Source organism: Bos grunniens, chromosome 11 (assembly GCF_055505025.1).
Source record: "Bos grunniens cultivar Pamir isolate PY7600 chromosome 11, Bosgru_T2T1.0, whole genome shotgun sequence".
In the NCBI taxonomy this organism is placed as follows: Eukaryota; Metazoa; Chordata; class Mammalia; order Artiodactyla; family Bovidae; genus Bos; species Bos grunniens.
In genome coordinates, this window is record NC_141175.1 from 102,067,875 (window position 1) to 102,089,214 (window position 21,340).

A 21,340-nucleotide genomic window follows, 5' to 3' on the forward strand; every position below is an offset into this window, starting at 1 on the left:
TTCTCTCCAGGCATGACCTTTGTCATGGGTGGGATCTCCCATGGTGGCTCCTGGCAGGGTTCTCAAGCTGGGAATACTTAAGTGGTTTGCCATCCCTTCTCCAGTGGACCGCATTTTGTGAGACCACCATGACCCGTCTGTCTTGGGTGGCCCTACACGGCACGGCTCACAGTTTCAATGAGCTAGACAAGGCTGTGGTCCATGTGACCAAATTGGTTAATTTTCTTTGTCATTCTCTGTCTGCCCTCTGATGGAGAAGGACTAGAGGATTATGGAAGCCTCCCAGTTGGAAATATTGACTGAGGGGTAAACTGTATCTTGTTCTGCTGGGCGGGGTCATGCTCAGTAAATCTTCAATCCAATTTTCTGTTGAAGGGTGGGGCTGTATTCCCTCCCCATTATTTTACCTGGAGCCAAACCTTGGTGGAGGCCATGAAGCTATGGGGACCTCCTTAAACTGTTCCATGCGCACACTGCTACACTCAGTGCCCCTAGCCCTGCAGCAGGCCACCACCGACCCACGCTTCCGCCAGAGACTCCTGGACACTCACGGGCAAGTCTGGGTCAGTCTCCTGTGGGGTCACTGCTGCTTTCTCCTGGGTCCTGGTGCACAAGGTTCTGTTTGTGCCCTGCAAGAGTCTGTTTCCCAGTCCTGTGTAAGTTCTGGCAACTCTATGCTGGGGTTAATGGCGACCTCCTCCAAGAGGCCTTATGTCATACCCAAGTCTGCAGCACCCAGAGCCCCTGTCCCTGCAGCAGTCCACTGCTGATCCGTACCTCCTCAGGAGACACCCAAACACAGTTCTGGCTCAGTCTCTGGGTCCTGGTGTGCAGAAGGTTATATTTGAGCCCTCTGAGCCTCTCTGGCAGGTATGGGGTTTGATTCTAAATGCGATTTCACCCCTCCTACTGTCTTGCTGGAGCTTCTCCTTTGCCCTTGGACGTGGGATATTTCCTCAAAGTTGCTCCAGCCCTGGCACAGCTGCTGCTCCAGCCCCTACCGTCTTGCTGGGGCTTCTCTGCCCTTGGACATGGGGTATCTCCTCACAGTTGCTTCAGCGCCAAGCAGCTGACGTGGGGTATTTCCTCACAGGAAGTTGATAATTGGGATATCCAAGGGCAGGGGGATTTATTAAACATTCCTTTAAGATTTAAAAAGTCATGCCATCTGAATCTTCCCAGAAGACAGGGTTAAGTTCAGTAGTTTTTTAACAAGGTATATAACAGTTGGTTCATAAGGGAAAAGTTTGGGATCCAGTTGTGACAGTTACCTGCCAATCCTGAAAACCTTGCAGTTGGTTTTGAGCTTTAGGGCATTCAGGATGCAGTGCTGCTGTCTAAATGCAGTCCTTGTTTTGAGATTAAATGTCCTAAATAGTGAACTTGAGTGTGAACAAACCGTAGTTTTTCCTTAGAGACTGTGTCACTTTCAGACTAGAAGTTTAGCCGATAGAGGCTATGTTTTCTTGTGAGAACATTCGTGGAGGGGAGCAGAAATATAAGTCACCCTCAGGGAGGGTGAAGCCTTCAGGGAGCTTGATACCATCTAGATCAGCCTTTAAAGTTTGTGAGAAATCAGAAGGGCTTGCAGTGACCCTTTGGGGCATTAATCTCCAGGCGTATTGCTGTCCTTCCCAAGTAAAGGTGAAAAGATACTGTCTGGCTTTATCTACTGGGGTACTAAAGAAAGCATTGTGTAAATCAGGCACAGAAAAAATACTGCTGTCGGGAGGGATGAAAGCTGATAAAGTGTGGGGCTGAGGACAGCAGTATCATAATCAACAATACTGATCATGTCTCATAGATCCTGGACAAACCTGCATCGCTGGCTCTTTGGTTTCTTCACAGGTGAAATAGGAATGTTGTGGAGAATGGTGCAATGGATAATGAGACCCTGGGCTTTACAGTCTCATATTCCTGAATTAATGTCTTAAAGGGCCTCTATTTATAAGATACTAATTCTGGGGAAAAGTTTTGAGGGATCTATTTGGATCTCCGTAGAAGGTGCACTGTGGATTCTGCCAATATCGTTTGAGGATTTTGTCCATAAGGAGGGTGGTAGCTGATCCAATAGAGATGTATGATTAGTGTTCTTGGAATTGGCCATCAGAGACAGAGCAAATAAAAGATATTGAAGGGGCATTTGATTCACCTAATTGGCTATTTTTGTTGCTGCTGTCAAGTTCTAGAATTATTTCCACCTTTTAGGAGAATAATATTCTGTTATGATATTTTTCTTAAATCTCAACCAAATAAATGAATAAGAGCAGAGGAGCTAAGGAGAAAAGGATGGATATCTCCAAAAGGGACTAAGCAAAGGGGGGTAAATTTAGAGCTAGAAAGCTAGTGAGGTTTTTTAGAGACCCAAATATTTGAACTGTTTAGAACTCTGAAGCAGGGACTGTTGAATGGTAATAGGATTGAGCACTGAGAGTGTAGCTCTGATGTCAGTAGGGACAGAAAGAGTCTTTTCCAGTCTGGAGAGTGGTGTTTCTCCAGGACAGTTGGGAGAAGGATTGGGAAGACCCCCTGGAGTCTTTCAGGAGACCTGTCACTGGGGAACATTGGAGAGGCCTTCTGGAGGGCTGGAGGTACCTGGAGCACTTAAACATGGAGCAGTATTTCTTTCAAGGTCCTGGCTTTTTGAAGTAATGACAGAGACCCCTTGCAGAGAACATTTGGTCCTGTTCAAAACATCCCTGGGCAAACTACGGGAGATAATGAGGGATAGGAAGGCCTGGTGTGCTGCAGTCCAGGGGTTTGCAAAGTGTAGGACACAACTGAGCAACTGAACAGCAACAACAAAACATCCCTCGAGACATCTGGTCTATGATTTGTCAAATAATGCAAACATTTCACTTTGTTAAAATTTTATTATTTTTATTGCAGTTCATGATGATTTCGATTTCACATTTATTCTTGTTCTTCCTTATGAAGTTCAGCGAGGTTATTCTGCAGTGGATGAACAGTTGCTGTTCTCATACACATACTGACCTGATTATTGGCTTTATGTTAGTTATATATGTTAAAAATGTTGGTTGTGTGAACTTGATTTTGTTGGTATCTTTATGAAGTTCGTGCCCATATTTGAGTGTGACCACCAAAAGTCTGGATGATGACTTGTTCATTGCTGTGCTGTTCATCTTTTCAACTTCAGTAAACCTCTCCATTGAAGGATGATGCACTGCCATCAGCTTTTGAAATGTGCTTTGCCAGCCTTCCACAGTGTAGTTTATCCTTTGATCACCATTCACTCCTGATGTATAAACATTTCAAGTTTCTAGTGGAAATCCTGGAGCTCTGGTTTTCTGCCTCTGCCATGCCTTCCACAAACCTATACTCTTTCAACATAATTCATTCAGTCATTGACATCTTCTTCTGCAGTCTCCACAGTGTACTCAAAAGTTCCTTCACATCTTCCAAAGGTGTAAGTGGAAGTCGCCACTCACCTACAGGTGTGTCTTTCTGTTGTCACGTATTCTTGTGTTAGACCCAAAGAAGATACTTTTTACCAACATGATGGTGACAGTGAAGCAAGCATCCTTTAATTTCTGTATTTGGTAGGAGTCGTCTAATAACATTTATATTCGCAATCTTGAGATCTGTCGTGCGCAATAAAGGGTTAATGTTTGATTTCTTTCCCATGCAAATGCAGGTAGCCGCTAGTTTTCTTTAACTTCATTCAGAATAATTTTGTTAGATTGTATGGTGACAGCTGTCATATCAGCATGCGTATTGAAATTGGTGAATTTTTGTGTGCGTGCTAAGTCGCTTCAGTCGTGTCTGACTCTCTGAAACTGATTGGACTATAGCCCCCCAGACTTCTCTGTCCATGGGATTCTCCAGGCAAGAATACTGGAATGGGTTGCTATGCCCTCTTCCAGGGGATCTTCCTGACCCAGGGATCGAACCCACATCTCTTATTTCTCCTGCATTGGCAGATGGGTTCTTTATCACAGTGAAAGCAACATTTTCAGCTTATTATGCTTTATTATTTCAAGAAAGGTAAAAACACAATTGAAATGCCAAAAAAAAAAAAAAATAGCTCAGTGACATTTTAATTCATCATGTATCATGAAATCCCAGTCTCAGCTGCTACTGCAGGGTTCGAGCCCTGACCCCATGTGCTGTTACCAGCGAGGCTACTGGGCAAGAAGCAAGACTGTCAGCAATATAGCTACAGCACAATTATTAGACTAATAAAACATCATAGTATTTTTCAGGTATTAATCCTGTAAACCAAAAGTATGAAGAAATGTTACTGGCTGTTTGAACCCAGGGATGTTTCCTAAGCCTGGGTGTTTTTTGACAGGACCAAGCATGTTTTTGACAAGACCGTTGAGTGTGGACCAGATGTCCACATGGATGTTTTGGACAGGACCAAATACCGCTAATCAGATAATTTGTGAGATAAACTTTGAGTGGATAGATTCTGGATTTCCAGCTGGACCAAGTTGTAGACCTCTGTTTTAGTGTAGTTACATATGTATATGTATCGTTGTTCAGTAGCTGAGTCACATCCTACCCTCTTGTGACCCCATGGAGCCACCAGGGAAGCCCGTGTATATGTATTGCTGCTGCTAAGTCACTTCAGTCGTGTCCGACTCTATGCGACCCCACAGACAGCAGCCCACCAGGCTTCCCCGTCTCTGGAATTCTCCAAGCAAGAACACTGGAGTGGGTTGCCATTTCCTTCTCCAGTGCATGAAAGTGAAAAGTGAAAGTGAAGTCGCTCAGTCGTGTCCGACTCTTCGAGACCCCATGGACTGCAGCCTACCAGGCTCCTCGGTCCATGGGATTTTCCAGGCAAGAGTACTGGAGTGGGGTGCCATTGCCTTCTCCATGTATATGTATTGGTGACCTTCAAAATAAAATAGGGTTTTTATCAGCAACTTTGGTTTATCGGTAGTCGATTTCTGGTAGGAGATGCAGCATACATCTTTCCCAGTTGGGGCCTGTAATTGATGATCCCTTCTTGTTGATGATTCTTCTTTTGGGGTCTGTAACTGATGGCACTTCCTGTAGTTAATGTCGGAGTGGTATGGCATGAGCAGCCCTTCTGGCTTCCTGACTCCACTTTAGTGAAGTTTCCCTTTAAAAAGTTTCACTATATATATTTTATTTGCATTAAAATTATATATGATATAATATTTATAGTGTAATTAATATATAGTGTTTGTCGCTCAGTCATGTCTGACTCTTTGTGACCCCACGAACTGTAGCCCTCCAGGCTTCTCTGTCTATGAGATTCTACAAGCAGTAATACTGGAATGGATTGCCATTCCCTTCTTCAGAGGATCCTCCTGACCCAGGGATCAAGCCCAGGTCTCCTGCGTTGCAGGCAGATTCTTTACCGTTTGAGCTACAGGGGAGTCCTATAATTATATATATTATATACATATAATTATATATAGTCCTAAAATTATATATAATTTTAATGCAAAAATACATATACATACACATATAGGTAGATAGATCTCTACAGTTATCTTTTATTTTCTCCCCTGTGTCTAAGTGGATATTTTTCCTTTTCTGTTTTTCTTTTTTAAAAATAGTTTTCTGTGTCAAGCCTTTAGCCCCTGAACTTGAGGTTTTTCGTTTCCATCTGACTGGAGGGAGAGGGGGTGGAGAAGAAACCTGCAACCTCAGGCAGAAGCTCTCCCCAGGACAGCTGCCGACTGCAGCACCATCCATCCCCGTTACCCCTTTTTCTTTTAATTTTTTTCAGGATGGCTTGTATCTTTTTTCTTTATCTCTCTCTCTTTTTTTTTTTTTTCGGTCTCTCATCTGTGCATAACTCTTTTTTTTTTTTCTTTTTTTCCTTTGGTGTGGCCTGATCAGCTCCTCATGGTCTTGAGAGGCCTCCTTTCTATGGTACCCCAGTCCACATCAGAGGGGGCTGGTCTTGGTCCAGGAGAGCAGAGGTGCAGCATCCTGATTTGGGAGGAAGATTGTAGCATTTTCATAGGCAGCAACACGCATGATGCCCAGACACATTGGCCAGGAGATCTGCCGTTTCCTATGAGCTGAGAAGCTTCCCAGGTGGCTCAGTAGTAAAGAATCCTCCTGCCAGTACAGGAGACACAGGAGTTGTGTGTTCAATCCCTGGATCAGGAAGGTCCCCTGGAGAAGAAATAACAACCCACTCCAGTATTACTGCCGGGAAATTCCATGCCCAGCGGAAACCTGGCAGGCTGCAGTCCAGAGGGTCACAAAGAACTTGGTGGAGCAGACACAGGCTGAGAAACGTCCTCAGGTCCTGGGGGACTGGGGACAAAGCACTCCTTACCCATTTCCTTTTCCTTTCTTTAGGAAACTGAGTTATAATTTACACAGAGCAGTGGATGTTGAGCTGCCGGTCTCCTCAGAAGGGATCTGTAACATCCCGCTGGGTCAGGGACAGGCCGCACAGCAGCAAGGCAGGCGACACTCACTCTGGAAGCAGCCTGCACACGTTTAGGCCCATGGCTTCCCTGAGGAGGGCTCCTGGCACCGTGTCGGCCTTTCCCACACTGGAACCAACACCTGGACTCTGCTGGGGACACCCCTGAAAGGGCAGGCCGGGGGGCCCATCACTCATAGAACGGGGAGGGTGACTTAGCTGGGCTTTTACCTTGGTTGCTGAGACTCAGATTCAAACGCAGACAGTTATCCTAGTCACCCTCCAGTTCGCCATCCCAGAAGTGAGGCTGGCTGGGTAGAGAATCAAATGGGACGTTAGGTATCCCAGAGTGGGCCAACTAGGGGTTTACCATTAACATCAGCCTGGACTACAGCACCCGAGAGCGAGTGAGGGTCGCAGAGGCCCGGGCTGCGAGGGCCGCCTGCAATTCAGGCTGGAAAACCACGGCGGCGATGGCAGCCAGAGCGGTGGAGCCCAGGGGTGCCAGCAGCTGGCTGTGCCTCCAGAGGCAGTGTGGGCTAGTCCGTGTGTCTGTCTAGTAAGTCAGGAGCAGTCATGGGCATGCCACTCTGTCAAGGACAGAGTCGCCCTGCTCGCTGCACCAGCTGTGTTAAAACATACCTACAGGATTTTTTACAAAGATGTCTTTGTTTTTTTTTAAATATAAATTTATTTTAATTGGAGGTTAATTACTTTATAAAATTGTTTGGTTTTGCCATACATCAACATGAATCCACCACAGGTATACACGTGTTCCCCATCCTGAACCCACCTTCTACCTCCCTCCTCATACCATCCCTCTGGGTCATCCCAGTGCACCAGCCCTGGGCATCCAGTATCCTGCATCGAGCCTGGACTGGCGATTCATTTCTTATATTATATATGTTTCAATGCCATTCTCCCAAATCATCCCCCCCCCCCACAGAGTCCAAAAGACTGTTCTATACATCAGTGTCTCTTTTGCTGTCTCACATACAGGGTTATTGTTACCATCTTTCTAAATTCCATATATATGCGTTAGTATACTGTACTGGTGTTTTTCTGTCTGGCTTACTTCACTCTGTATAATAGGCTCCAGTTTCATCCACCTCATCAGAACTGATTCAAATGTATTCTTTCTAATGGCTGCGTAATTGCATCGCGTCTTCGTTGCATCATGTGGGACTCTTTCCTTGCAGAGTGCAGGCTCTCTAGGTGTGACGTGAGGGCTTAGTTGCCCCGCAGCGTGTGGGATCTCAGTTCCTGACCAGAGATAGAACGAAAGTCCCCTGGGATTGGTTTTTAAGATTTATTTATTCGGGGGGATTTCTCTAAGTGTTTTTTGGCTGTGTTGGGTCTTCTTTACTGCACGAGGGCTTTCTCTAGTTGTAGTGAGTGGCGGCTGCTCTCTGGTTGCAGTGCACAGGCTTGTCATTGCAGCGGCTTCTCTCGATGTGGAGCGTGGGCTCTAGGCGTGCGAGCCTCTGTAGTGGCAGCACGTGGGCTCAGTAGTTGTATGCGGGCTTACTTGCTCTGAGACACATGGGATCCTCCCAGACCAGGGATTGAACCTCTGTCCCCTGCATCAGCAGGCAGATTCTCACCCACTGGACCACCAGGGAAGCCGGCAAAGTGGATTCTTACCCACTGGAACGCCTGGGAAGTCCCAGCCCACACGGAGGTGACTGAGTGGCAGCGTGGGGAGGGTGGTGCTGTGCCGCCCAGGGCCACAGGGAGAAGCAGGAGGTCCAGCCGAGGCAGGGCCTGGAGAGGGGAGAGCGCGGGCAGAGCTTGTGTTGTGAAGACAGGGAGACAGCAAGGCGCGGGCTGGTTTGAATAATGTCGGGGGCCCTGGGCTGCAGGGTGGCCTCTGGCTGTCTGGTGCCAGCCCTGGGTGACTCGGGCAGAGCAGTCTTGCCTCCTGGCAGGTAAGAGCCATTGGAGGAGGTGGCTCAGGGTGTGGGTGCTGCATTGCTTGGTTTTCCTGTGAGAGTCATGGTTCTTGATGGTGTCTCAGAATTGCTTGCCAAGGGAATGGATACATGCACGTGCATGGTTGAGTCCCTTCGCTGTTCACCTGAAACGATCACAGCATTGTTAACTGGCTATACCCCCAATACAAAAAAAAAAAGTCAAAAAAAAAAATTCAGACCCAAAAAAAGAGAAGAATTTGCTGCCAAGGAAGGGGCCATCTCTTCCCTGTCAGCGAGGCTCCCAAAATGTCGAAGTGTCACAAAATATGGACAATATGATTAAACAAGCTCATTGTAGCATTCCGGCTACAGCCTCTGTTAGAGGTTTTTACTCTCAGAATGAGTATTTCTCTGCAGGGGCTGAGCCTGGGGGCACCCCGCTCTGTGGGTGCAGACCCACTGCTGCATTTGGGGAGCAAAGAGACAGCTCTGCAGAGCGGGGTGCTCCTGGGCAGAAGGATCGGGCCTGGTAACAGTAGAGTGCACTGGAGAAGCTGGCCTGGCTCGTGAGGCTGGCTTGGCTCTGTGGCCCTGAAGGGCAAAAATGGAGCTTGCAACATGGATTACCTCTAACTTTTTACCTCTAGGAATCTTTGTAAAATCTTGCAGGTAGACCTTTATTGTTTAATATGCTCTTTAATGTGAACGGTTTGATCAAGTTTCCCACTGGCTTATCTGCTCTCATCCTGCTGACCCGTTCCCCACCCCTGTCCCATACACACAATTTCCCACTGAACTCTGGGGAAAAAACTTACCAGGTCAGTGAGTTCTATTTGTGTATTGCTTTTTTCATGCTAGCAGAGGATGGTGTCATCATAGCATCTCAATTTGATTGTTTTGGAATGATTTTACCAGTTAAGAATTTGATATGTATTTTTTTTACTATTTAATCAGAAGGGCAGGTTTGAACATAAGTCAATGGAGATAAACTCAGAAATCATGCTTTTTCCTATTTAGAGATAGGCAGTGTGTTTTCACGTTCAGAAAATGTAGATGATTCCTCTGGCTTTCCTTTTATTTCCTAAGTTCAAATCAGAATTCAAGGTGTAATGACAATATTTGACATTTCTTGTTGCTTAAGTGAGACCAGACTTCAGTGTTGCGATGTTTGCTTCATGTATTCTTGAACTGTTTACTTTCTCTCACTGGAAATGTATATCTAACATGTGGCATTTGTTGTAAATAAAAGCGTTGTAAATGTCCTTTAATAAATACTTGTACCCGAGTCATAGGATAGAATGACTGGAAATTAGATCGAATCAATATGCAGGATATTGTGTGATTTTCCATGGATGCTGTGCAACCAGTTACCGCAAGCTTGGTGGTGGTGAACAACAGAAATTTATCATTTTGAAGTTCTTGGGGTTAAAAGTCCAAAATCAAGGTGTCAGCAGGGTCACGGTTTTTCCAGAGGCCCCTCTGGAGGAATGTTTCCGCATCTTCCAGCTCCTGGTGGCTGCCAGCGCACCTGGGCTTGTGGGCAGCAGAGCTCGTCTGTGTCCTCAACGTGCCCACCTTCACTGCATGTGTCTGTGTGTCCGGATCTCCCTCTTCTTACGGAAAGGCACCAGTCATTGGATGTAGGGCCAACCCTGATCCTGCATTACCTCTTCTTAACTTGATTCCATGAGGAGCCTGGAGGGCTACAGTCCATGGGGTCGCAAAGAGTCCGACGTGACTGAGCAACTAACACTTTCATTTCAGCATGGAGGAGGGAGGAGGAAAGTGGAGGAAAAGTCACTCAGTCGTGTCTGACTCTTTGCGACCCCGTGGACTGTAACCTACCAGGCTCCAGGCAAGAATACTGGAGTGGGTTGCCATTTCCTTCTCCAGGGGATCTTCCCTATCCAAGGATTGAACCCTGGTCTCCCGCATTGCAGGCAGACGCTTTGACCTCTGAGCCACCAGGGAAGCCCCCTGGTCATTCACTTCAGCATGACCTCATCTTAACTTGATTACATCGGCAAAGACCCAGTTTCCAGAGAAGGTCACAGTCACAGGTTCCAGTTGGACGTGAATTTGGAGGAACACTATCCAGCTCAGCACAGATGTGGAGCTGTTCCACCTTAATCCAGGAGTAGAAAAATCAGGGAAGAGGCTATCAGTGGCTTTGCTTTAAAAACAAAAATCACTTCTTAAAATCAGTTCTGTCCAAGGCAGATAAGATTTTATTTTATAGAATTTCCAGAAAAATTTTATAGAGACTGAAGCTAATTTTTTTTTCAGGGATGGGGAGGTCATGTTTCTTAAGAAAAGGAATATAAAATTCCAGGTACAGAGCTAGGTATGACAATGCATATTTATTTAGAATTTTTAAAGAAGTAAATTAAAAATATATAAAGCTGGCATACCACACTCATCATAAAACACTGTAAGCTCTTTTTATTAACTATTTGACACCTTTTTGATACTTTTCCTTCCCTTTTTAGTTGGTTCCATATACATTGACCACCTCCTCCTTGAGACAGTTTTGTACTATATTAGTTTCTCAGTGATATTTAAATTCTGTCTGTAGCTTGGTTGTTGAAAAACACAATTTAGAACTTTCAGTCCTCATAAATAGTTATTTGTAACATTATTTAAATTGTTAGGATTGTTGTCATAATTGGGAAAGTCTAAACTGAGATTCTCTTATACATGAGCTGTGAGATTCAGGCCTTTATCAAGGTATAGTGATGACTAATCCTAAATCCTTCATCACTGTCCAGTAGAATTTTCTATGATGGTGAAAATGTTGCTTATTGATGCTAATGTGGTAGCTGCTGACCACAAGTGGTTATTGAGCACTTGGTGTAATTAATGTGGCTAAGAAACTGAGTTTATGTTTAATTCCGTTTTAACCCTTGGCTTTTCACCCAGAAATCTGCCCCTTCCAGCCCCAGGGCCCCCCTCTGACTGTGTCAGCAGACTGGGGACCTGAGCCAGTGAATTTGGTGAACCTACCAAGGATGTGGAGGTCCAAAAAAAATTGTCTCCCTCACTCACCTTCGTGTGCTCAGAATGACTGTTGAAGCACCATGTTTAATAAAGAAAAGACTGGAATTCTAGAACAAGTTCCTTTTGCATATTCTTGAGGCTTCTTTCAAAGCATGAGGTTCAATATGTCTTTCAGGATAGACCACATGATGCTGCAGTAACGAGCAAGCCCCCAAACCTCATTGTCTTCAAATGGCAAAGGTTGTCATGTATTTATTTTACCCACGTGTCATATTCATGCATGGTGGGCACCAGCGATGCGTGGCCCAGGTCCTCTTTAATGTGAGACTGGTGCCCTTCTGCTGGGAGAGTGTCTGGCTGTCGGCCCCTTCAGATGGCCGTGTCCCACCAGGTCTCATCCGTTCCTGGGGAGACTCACATTCGGTAATTGATCAGAGTGATAGGAAAGGGTCCAGCTGTGTCAGCCCAACAGAGGGTCCCACGTGGGAGCCCAGCTGAGGCTGCTGTTGCACCCGCAGTCCGGCTGGACTTCCCCCTCTGCACGTTCCCCCTTCCTTCGGTGTGGATCTCACAGGCATTGTTCCCAAGGGCCTGCCTTAATAAATGTCTTGCAGGATACACTCTTGTCTCAGAGCCTGCTTCCCTAGAGCCAGCCTGCAGTGGTTTCATACCAGGCCAGGAAATCAAGTCTTAAAATGAGGTGTTGGAGCTGGACTACTCACCACTTTCTTGCAGTAAGATCCCTGTCCCTGGCTGGAGAGCCCCTTGCATGAAGTGACCATATAACTGTGAAACTTTCCCTGGTGGTGGACTGAGATGGTGTCCTAGCAGAAGGACCAGTTCATGCCATCTGTCAGGCCTTTGAGAAATGCAGGTGAAGGGCATTGGAACTGGGTAAGGACACTGGAATTGGGTAGCTATTGATAAGACTGATGGATGCTCTAGACAAAGATAAACACTATAAACAATTTATTGCCAATAAAAATCCCTGGGGAATTCCTCCTGGACCTAGTGAACCTACAGAAGTAGCTTAAAGAAGATGCCAGTGCTCCTTCCTAGAGCAGCGGACACCATGGGCCCCTCAGAATCCACCCCCAATACCCTCCTTGTCACTAAGGCTGTGTGCTCAGTGGCTCAGTCGTGTCTGACTCTTTGCAACTCTATGGACTGTAGCCCACTGGGTTCCCCTGTCCACGGGGTTCTCCAGGCAGGAATACTGGATTGGGTGGCCATTCTCTTCTCAAGAGGATCTTACCAATCCAGGGGTCGAACCTGCATCTCTTGTGTCTGCTGCATTGGCAGGCAGGTTCTTTACCACTGCGCCACCTGGGAAGCCCCACTAAGCCTATAACTAGGGCTAAAATCACTTATAAAACCCAACCAGGGACAAGACCTCATCCATGTATACCAGCAGAAGCCAGAGGACAGTGCGTGGAGTGGGATTCTGTGGGCGCTTCAACAAAGGGATTGGAGCATAAAGTTGAGTAAGAGAGAGCTGACGACTGTGGGAGAAATCTGTTGGGATTCCAGATCCATTTAACATGCTGGAAGGACTCCAGGGAACGGGAGAGTGGCTTGATGAACGAGGGTACAGAAACCCTAAAATCCACCCCAGGGCTGATGTGGGGAAGTGTGATACAGAGCCCACGCCACCAGTGGTGCTTGAGATTAGAGAATGCCGAAGCAGGAGAGGCCACAGAACACACGCACCTTCCGGCAGCAGGAGAGCCGTCGCAGCGCGGCAGAGGTGCTGCCGACCGCAGAGGGCTGCAGGATGGCGTTACACCAGAGCGCCCCCGGGGCAAAAGAGGTAGACAGCCACCACGGGAGCCCCTCAGGTTGTACCGCTCGGAGGAATCAGGGAGCATGACCCAGAGGTCAAGGGCAGTTGCCCCAGTAGAAACGCACATTCTTTTGCCCAGTTTCCGTGTCTGAGTCAGTGTCATACCCAGAGCCTGCTGAATGAAGAAGAGACCAGCTCCCCAGGAAGAGGGGGACCATCACACCACGGTAAGTGTCTCCTGTCCTTCTGTAGGGGTTGCTTCAGCTAACAGTGCAACGGGGCAAGAGTAGCAGCTCACATTGTAGAGATTCTTGCATGTAGGACCCTTATTTCTATTGCCGTCCAGGTATGTGTGTGTGCTCAGTCGCTGAGTTGTATCCGACTCTGAGACCCCGTGGACTTTAGCCTGTCGGGCTCCTCTGTCCTTGGGAATTTTTAAGCAAGAAATACTGGAGCGGGTGGCCATTTCCTCCTCCAGGGCATCTTCCCGACCCAGGGATGGAACCCCAGTCTCCTGCATCTTCTGCGTTGGCAGCATGCTTTACCACAGTGCCACCTGGGAAGCCCTGTCCAGGGACATCCAACATCGCCTTGGCACCCCTTTTGCAGTGGGGTGTGTGCAGTCCTGGTCAGGACTCAGCTCCCTCTGGGTCCATTGGTTCACAGACTCCCTCCACCCTGGTGGTCATTTCCCTGGTTCCTGAATGTGTCATCAGATTAGACCTGTTGTTGGCTCTTTGGCTTGAGAGGTCAGAGCTGTGATAGCGGGGAGGGGCAATCAGAAACTGCTGAAACTATCCCCGCTGGCTTAGTCAGATGGCGAATTGAAATAATACCACATCCAGGGGGGAGGGAGAAATCAACATTAAGTATCAAAAGAATGCAGAGGTAGTGGTCCCACTGACTCTGCATTTAACTTCCTAGTCAAGCCCTTGAAAAATCCCAGTGGATCCTGGAAAAGGGGAGTAGATGCTCCTAAACTGAAATGAGCTTTCACCCCGATCGCAGTCTGCAGTACCAGTCTGCTGTTTTTTTTTTGGCCAGGACATAGGAACTTGGACAGAGGCAGCTAGTGTGCAGACTTTGGCGTTTCCTATCAGAGGAGAGGCAGTTTGCATTCACACGAAACCAACATGTACACTTAGGGTTTTGTCCCAGGACTAATGTTGACCCACCTGCCGTAATTACATGGTCTGAAGAAATCTGGACCACGTGGAAGTTGGGCAGAGCATCACGTTCACCCACTGTACTACTGAGAGCGTTCTGACCAACCTGGGTGAATGAGAAGCAGCCGGTGCGTGGGAGGTCCGGGCAAAACACTGCAGAAGGTGGGAGATAAATCCTCTGATGATTCAGGGCCTGCCACCTCAGTCTGGTGGTGAGAGACAGGCTGGAGCGGGACAGCCCACCTGAAGGAAAGGGGGCATGACACCATCTTGTGCCTCCCACAGTGAAGAAGGCAGCACAGCATCTTGTTACCCTTCTTGGGTTTGGAGGCAGCAGGTTCCATATCTGGGATTCGGTTCCCACCAGCAGACAAGATGAAACATGCCTGCAGACTTTGTGGGAGGTCTGGGCTGTGGTATAATGATCCCTGGCATTTGGGCTGTATAACCTGGCAGATGTATCGATGGGAGAGAAGCTGTGTTTCTTTATGGAAAATCACAGTAGGAGGAGCACAGCACACACTCCTTTGCTCTGCAGAGCAAGCCTGTGCCTCTTACATCTTTCAAAAAAAAGAAAACGGTTCTAGTGTGCTGCAGGAGGCTGGCAGAGATGGGACCCTTGACCAAGGGGCATATAGCTGTACAGATGACTGTGACAAGCTGGGTTCTGACAGCCCCTGCCCCAGGACAAGGGGTGTGGGCCCACAAAGATTCATTTTATGGTAGATGCGGTCTACAGTCAAGGCGGGTCAGAGGGGACAGCCAGCTCTGCGACCCACAGCCCAGGTCTCTGTCTCCACCATCCGCCCGCCAGCGAGGCTCCTCAGCGCCTTCCTGACACTGACCGGGAGCTTGTGTGCAACCAAGCGAAGGAGGAAGGAAAAGTCCGACTCTAGTTCATGGTCCTGTGGGCTTGGTACACATGTGGAAGCTGAAAATAGATGGCAGCTTTATACTCCTACAGTCAAGGGTGGTCTTGAAAGAGCTTTTTAGTAGCCCTGGTTCCTCCATCCATGGAATTCTTCAGGCAAGAATACTCAAGTGTGTTGCCAGTCCTTTCTCCAGGGGATCTTCCTAACCCAGGGATTGAACCCATGTCTGCGCCATTGGCAAGCAGATTCTTTATCACTGAGCCACCAGAGAAGCACCTTGAAATGGTAGCAAGGGGGGAAAAACTTAACTCCTAATTCTAAGCTCTGCAGATTGAGATGTCTTTGTTCTCAAAGGTAGATCTCTGCATGGGAACATGTGAGACTCACGGAATTACAAGCTGTCATTGTATCTGAACACGTCAGGGTCACCAGCAAGCAGGAAGAAAGTCACATCCTGAAGGGGGTATTTGCCCAGGAGCGGGAGGCAGAGCTGCTGCACACGGGGGAGAAAGGGGATGCATGTGAAGCCGGGTGACGCACAAGGACGGGAGACTCTTGGAACCCCCTTGGTTAGTGTTGATGTGAATGAACAAGCATCAGCTCCAGCCTAAGAAGGGCGTGTAGACTAGGGCTCATACATCTCAGAGATGAGGTTCTGGTCATCACATTGGTGAAGCCACTGAGACCAGCAGAGTTGCTAACCGAGGTGAGGGGAGCCTGGAGTGGACAGTCCAGGAGGGAGACCGTGGTCATCAGATGTGGCCTCAAGAGCAGCACCAGAGGCATCTTACTGTTCAGTTGCTAAGTCGTGTCCCACCTTTTGCGACCCCATGGACTGCACAGCATGCCAGGCTCCTCTGTCTTCTGCTGTCTCCTGGAGTTTGCTCAATGTCATGTTCATTGAGTCAGTGATTCTGTCTCATCCTCTGCCACCCTCTTCTTCCATCTTGGCCAGCATCAGGATCTTATTTACATCTTATGAAGAAACGCTGTGACAAACCTAGACAGCATATTAAAAAGCAGAGACATTCACCAACAGAGGTCCGCATGGTGAAAGCTATAGTTTTTCCAGTGGTCACGTGTGGATGTGAGAGTAGGACCATAAAGAAACCTGAGTGCTGAAGATTTGATGCTTTTGAACTGTGGTGTTGGATGAAACTCTTTTGAAAGTCCCTTGGACTGCAAGAAGAACGAACGAGTCCATCCTAAAGGAAATCAGTCCTGAATATTCACTGGAAGGACTGATGCTGAAGCTGAAACTCCAATACTTTGGCACCTGATGCAAAGAACTGACTCCTTGGAAAAGACTCTGATGCTGGGAGGGATTTGGGGCAGGAGGAGAAGGGGACAACAGGATGAGATGGTTGGATGGCATCACTGACTCAATGGACATGAGTTTGAGTAAGCTCCGGGAGTTGGTGGTGGACAGGGAAGCCTGGTGTGCTGCAGTCCATGGGGTCGCAAAGAGATGGACATGACTGAGTGATTCTACACACACGCACACAACCTCCTTTAAAGTGTCCCCAGGGAAAGAGGCCATGGGAATCTTGAAGGGGCTGCTTCTGGAACATCCAGTGGAAGAAAGGGTGGAAGTGGTGTGTCTGAGAGGCACAGGGTGGGCTGCGGTGAGCGCTGCCACGTGCTGCCGCTCAGGCCCCTTTCAGCCAAGGACAGTTTGCTCTGGGGCTGGAAGTGCCCTCTGCCCCCAGCCTTCAGCTCTGCCTCTTCTGGGCTTGCCTAACTGCAGAGAGTCCCTACAGCTCAGACCCAGGAGTGAGTGCAGCCAAGCTCAGGACACCTTTGAGAGGTCATTCCAGCTCCAGCACTCCCCGTGGGGTCAGCCCAGCCTGTGGTCTTGCTGCTCTGCCCATTTCTGCCTCCTGCCTTTCCCTTCTGTAGATGTTGACTCCAAGGGCATTTCTTTTCTTTTTTTTAAAAAAATTATTTTTAATTGATGATTGCTTTACAATATTGGTTTGGTTTCTGTCATACATCATCATAAATTAACCAGAGGTGTACCTATGTCCAAAAGCATTTCTTAACTAGCATCCCGCAGACCAAGACTCCATCTCAGAGTCTGTTTCCCAAAACCCAGCCTGCAGCATTTCTCATATCAGTAAAATAGACAGCGGCAGGACGTGTGAGCGATGAAGCCTGTATCTGGTGGCAGCATGTCTGGTGAGCAAATGAGAATGTCGGCCTCTTGGCAACTGGGCACAGACTAAGGGCCCAAGGAGGGGTGGGTGGGCTTCCCCTGGCCAACAGTGGTTTCTCCAAACCCAGAGACCTGGCTGGGCCATGCGGGAATGCCTTGCCTAGGTTCCCAAGTCCTTGTGACCTGGCGCCTAAGGGCTCAGGGCCAGGCCAGGTGGCCACAGGCAGGCTGGGTGAGTGCTGAGGCCCTGTGTGGCAGGCAGAATGACTCCCCAAGAGGCCGGTGGGCTTCCCTGGTGGCTCAGTGGTAAAGAATCTGCCTGCCAACGCAGGAGACCCAGGTTTGATCCCTGAATCAGGAAGATCCCCTGGAGAAGGGAATGACAACCCACTCCAGTATTCTTGCCTGGGAAATGCCATGGACAGAAGAGCCTGGTGGGCTACAGTCCATGGGGTCACAAAGAGTTGGACACGACTAAGCATCTCTCTCTCTCTCTCTCTCTCTCTCTCTCTCTCTCTCACACACACACACACACACACACACCCCTCTTGAGATGGGGAGATGATCCTGGATTATGTGGATGGGCCCACACAGTTAAAAGGGTCCTTAAAAGCGAGAGAGAGACAGGGAAGTCAGAAAAGATGATGGGGCAAGGAAAGCAGAGGTCAGAGCAATAGGATAGCTGGCTTTGAAAATGGAAGTGAATCATGAACAAGGAGGGTGAGCAGCCTTGAGAAGCTGGAAAAGGCAGCGAAACACACTATGCCCCAGATCCTCCAAAGGAAGACAGTCCTGATGACACCTTGATTTTAGCCCAGTGAGACCTACATGACATTTGACCTTGACGGAAGGACTTTTCACATTGACAGGTGGGGGAAGTCATTCCGGCTTACACATGATTTACCTTGAGCTTTATGATCACTAGAACGGTTTGTTTTGTGGCCCATCAAACATGCATTGTGCACCTGCTTTAACTTTGAAAGGAAAGAATACATTTAAGAAATAAAAATGGAGTCACTGTGGTTCAGGCATCGAAAATGAAGCCGGGTGGCCATTGTGGATATGGTTTCAAGCACGAGCCTGCCTCTCTGAGAACCTACGTTTCCCGAACTGTGTCGGACTCAAGGACACCATCAGCCGTTCTCAAAACACCTGTCAGCAGCTTCCACCTGCAGCCTTAAGGTCTCAAGGTCTCACCCTTGTAACTACAACCATTCCAGACCCCTTGCCTAATGAGCGCCCTTCCTTCTTGCCAGCTCTAGTTATTATTCTTGACAACTTATATATTTTGTGGGTTTTTCCTTTATAAGCCTCCTCCACTTTGCAGACCAGCAGAACACAATTCAGCTGCTTCTTGAATCTGTCTTCCGAGCAATGAGGTGCTCAGTTGTGTCTGACTCTTTGAAGACTCATGGACTGTAACCTGCCAGGCTCTTCTGTCCATGGGGTTCTCCAGGCAAGAATACTGGAGTGGTTTGACATTCCCTCCTCTACGGGATCTTCCCAACCCAGGGATTGAACCTGGGTCTCCTGCAATGCAGCAGATTCTTTACTGCTGAGCCACCGGGGAAACCATTTTGCTGAGTTAATCCTTAAAATATATTTTAAAATACTGGCAGTGTGTCAGTCACAGGAACCTTGGAGTAAGTTGTTTTTAACCAAACAAAAGGATTTTCCTTTTGGAGGGAGGGCATGGCAACCCACCCCAGTGTTCTTGCCTGGAGAATCCCATGGACAGAGGAGCCTGGTGGGCTTCAGTCCGTGGGGTCTCAAAGAGTTGTTTACAACAGAAGCGACTGAGCACGCACACATGGAACATTTAAATGAGTTTCACAAAATTCTGAACCTAACTGTACAAACAGTGAAAGATGACACTATGAGGGGATGTTAAACCAGAGCAGACCAGGGTCAGGTGGAAGGTCTCACCTGTGGCTACAAAGTCAGCAGCATAGCAGAAGAAGGATGAAGGGTCTCCATGAAATGTACCCGCAAAGTTGCTGATTTTGCAGCAGACCATTCTATTTAATGCTCCCCCCTCTTCCCCATGGTGGCACAGCAGCAACAACCTCCTCCTCCAAAAGAATGTTTTGATGTCGTTTCTCTCTACTTACAATTAAGAATCATTAATAACTGCCAAGCAAGGAGCTTTGAAAGGTGGCCCTTGGGGCAAGATGCCTGGCTGAGTCCTGTGGCTCTTCCCCTTCAGCCGGTGCTAGTGTGAACGCCATGGGATTGGAAGTCAGTTCTAGGTTCAGATTGTGCCTCGGTCACTCACTACATGGTGCCGGTGACAGCCTCACTGGGCTTCCCTGGTGCTCAGCAGTGAAGAATCCGCCTGCAATACAGGAGACGTAAGAGACAGCTTCGATCCCTGGGCTGGGGAGATCCCCTGGAGGAGGGCATGGCAACCCACTCCAGTGTTCTTGCCTGGAGAGTCCAAGGCTACAGTCCTTGGAGTCACAGTGAGTTGGACCCAACCGAAGCGACTGAGCACAAGAGCAACAGCCTCAATAAACTTCATTTCCCTCACCTGTGAAATGGGACTAATAAACACCATCTGGAAGGGTTATTATGAGAATGGATGCGACAGTGCATGTAGACACAGTAGGCACTGAAGAAATAGAAGCTCTTGTCACCGCTGGTTACAGACCAGACTTCTTTCTTTTTTCTGCCTGGAACTCAGAACTGATGGGTGGAGCTCTAGCAACCCTATTGTGATCATAATGTAACCTTGTGGACCTACTTCAGGGTTGATGAAGCAGAAAGCAGAGCAGTGTCTCATGACACGGTGGAGTCACCATAGCAACCTTGGGTCACCTGTACCTCTATCAGACTTTAGATTATGTGAGAGAAAACACCCCCTACCTTGTTTAAGCCACCATGCCTTGACACATGTTAACCACAGCCTTGATTTTTCATAGTGGGTTTCTGAGGAAAAAAAAAAAAAGTCACTACAACTTTCATCAACTGTGAGCCAGGAAAGATTATACAAGAGTTCCCAAATCCTATAACAATGAAAACAGTAACAGGAAAATTCTGCAAGCTTACTTTCCGGGTCAAAGGGAACACTAAGACTGTTGCCTCCTGGCTGCAGTGGGGGACTGAGCTGTGCAGAAAGGAGCGTCTTCCATCCCTTCCAGGGGCAAATCCATCCTCAAATCCAAAGCCACCTAGACAGCCTCCCTCTACCCTCCTGCTGGCGCCCGTCCCATCATCTCTATGTCGGCAGCGACCCCGTGTGGCCATTTCCCAGTACTGCTGCCCCTGCTGCTGCTAACTCGCTTCAGTCGTGTCCGACTCTGTGCGACCCCATAGATGGCCATATGCAATTCCTTCAGAAGAGACCTCTGAAAGTCGTTTCCCTCACTCACATTTAAAATAAAGGAGGGGCTTAGTGACCCATCCCCGGACCATCACCTCTCACGTAACAAGCCCCCATTTTCACCTCCTGCCTGAGGCTGGAGGTTATACCAAGGCAGAGTTTGCCTGGTTTCACCTGTTTGCCTTGATCTTTCCACCAAGTTTCAGCAGCCTGGATTTGGGGAGGGCTGGGGGGCGGGGTGGGAGGCGGGGAAGAAGGGGGCAGGTGGAGGGGCCAGTAGAGGGCAGCAGCATAGCTTGGGGTTAAATGTTAGCTCAGTACCTTGAGGTCCCACCACCACCTTGCTGTCCCCGCAAACAGTGCCCAAAGGGGTCGCCCTCGGCCGGCTTTCTGAGCTCAAGTGTCGGCATGGCCAGCATGCCAGAAGGACATTTGTCCCCATAAGCTTAGCTGACCTCTTCCCAGTCACAGCTGCTTCCGTTGCCTCCTGTGCAGTGAGATGAAGGCAAAATGTCTAGCAAAAACAATCTGGTGATTTTTTAAATAATGAAAAAATAGAGCAACGAGAAGCTGTACTGAGAAATGGCCACACGGTGTCGCTGCGCACTCAGAAATGAAGAGATGGCTTTGGGGACGGAGCTGCCCTTGGAAGGGACGAAGATGCTTCTTTCTGCACAGCTTAGCCCCCACTGCAGCCAGGAGGAAAGAGTCTTAGTGTTGTCTTTGACCCAAAAAGTAAGCTTGCAGGGT

At 48.2% G+C, this 21,340-nt stretch overlaps 1 long non-coding RNA gene across 1 annotated transcript; it reads right to left on the bottom strand.

Moving 5' to 3' along the window:
- Positions 1-19,338: 19,338 nt before the first annotated feature.
- LOC147363708 (uncharacterized) lies at positions 19,339-20,198 on the bottom strand. Its single transcript, XR_015137379.1, has 2 exons — positions 20,134-20,198; positions 19,339-19,603 (listed from the first exon to the last, which is right to left on the bottom strand). It is a non-coding gene; the product is annotated as an uncharacterized LOC147363708 (long non-coding RNA).
- Positions 20,199-21,340: the final 1,142 nt, after the last annotated feature.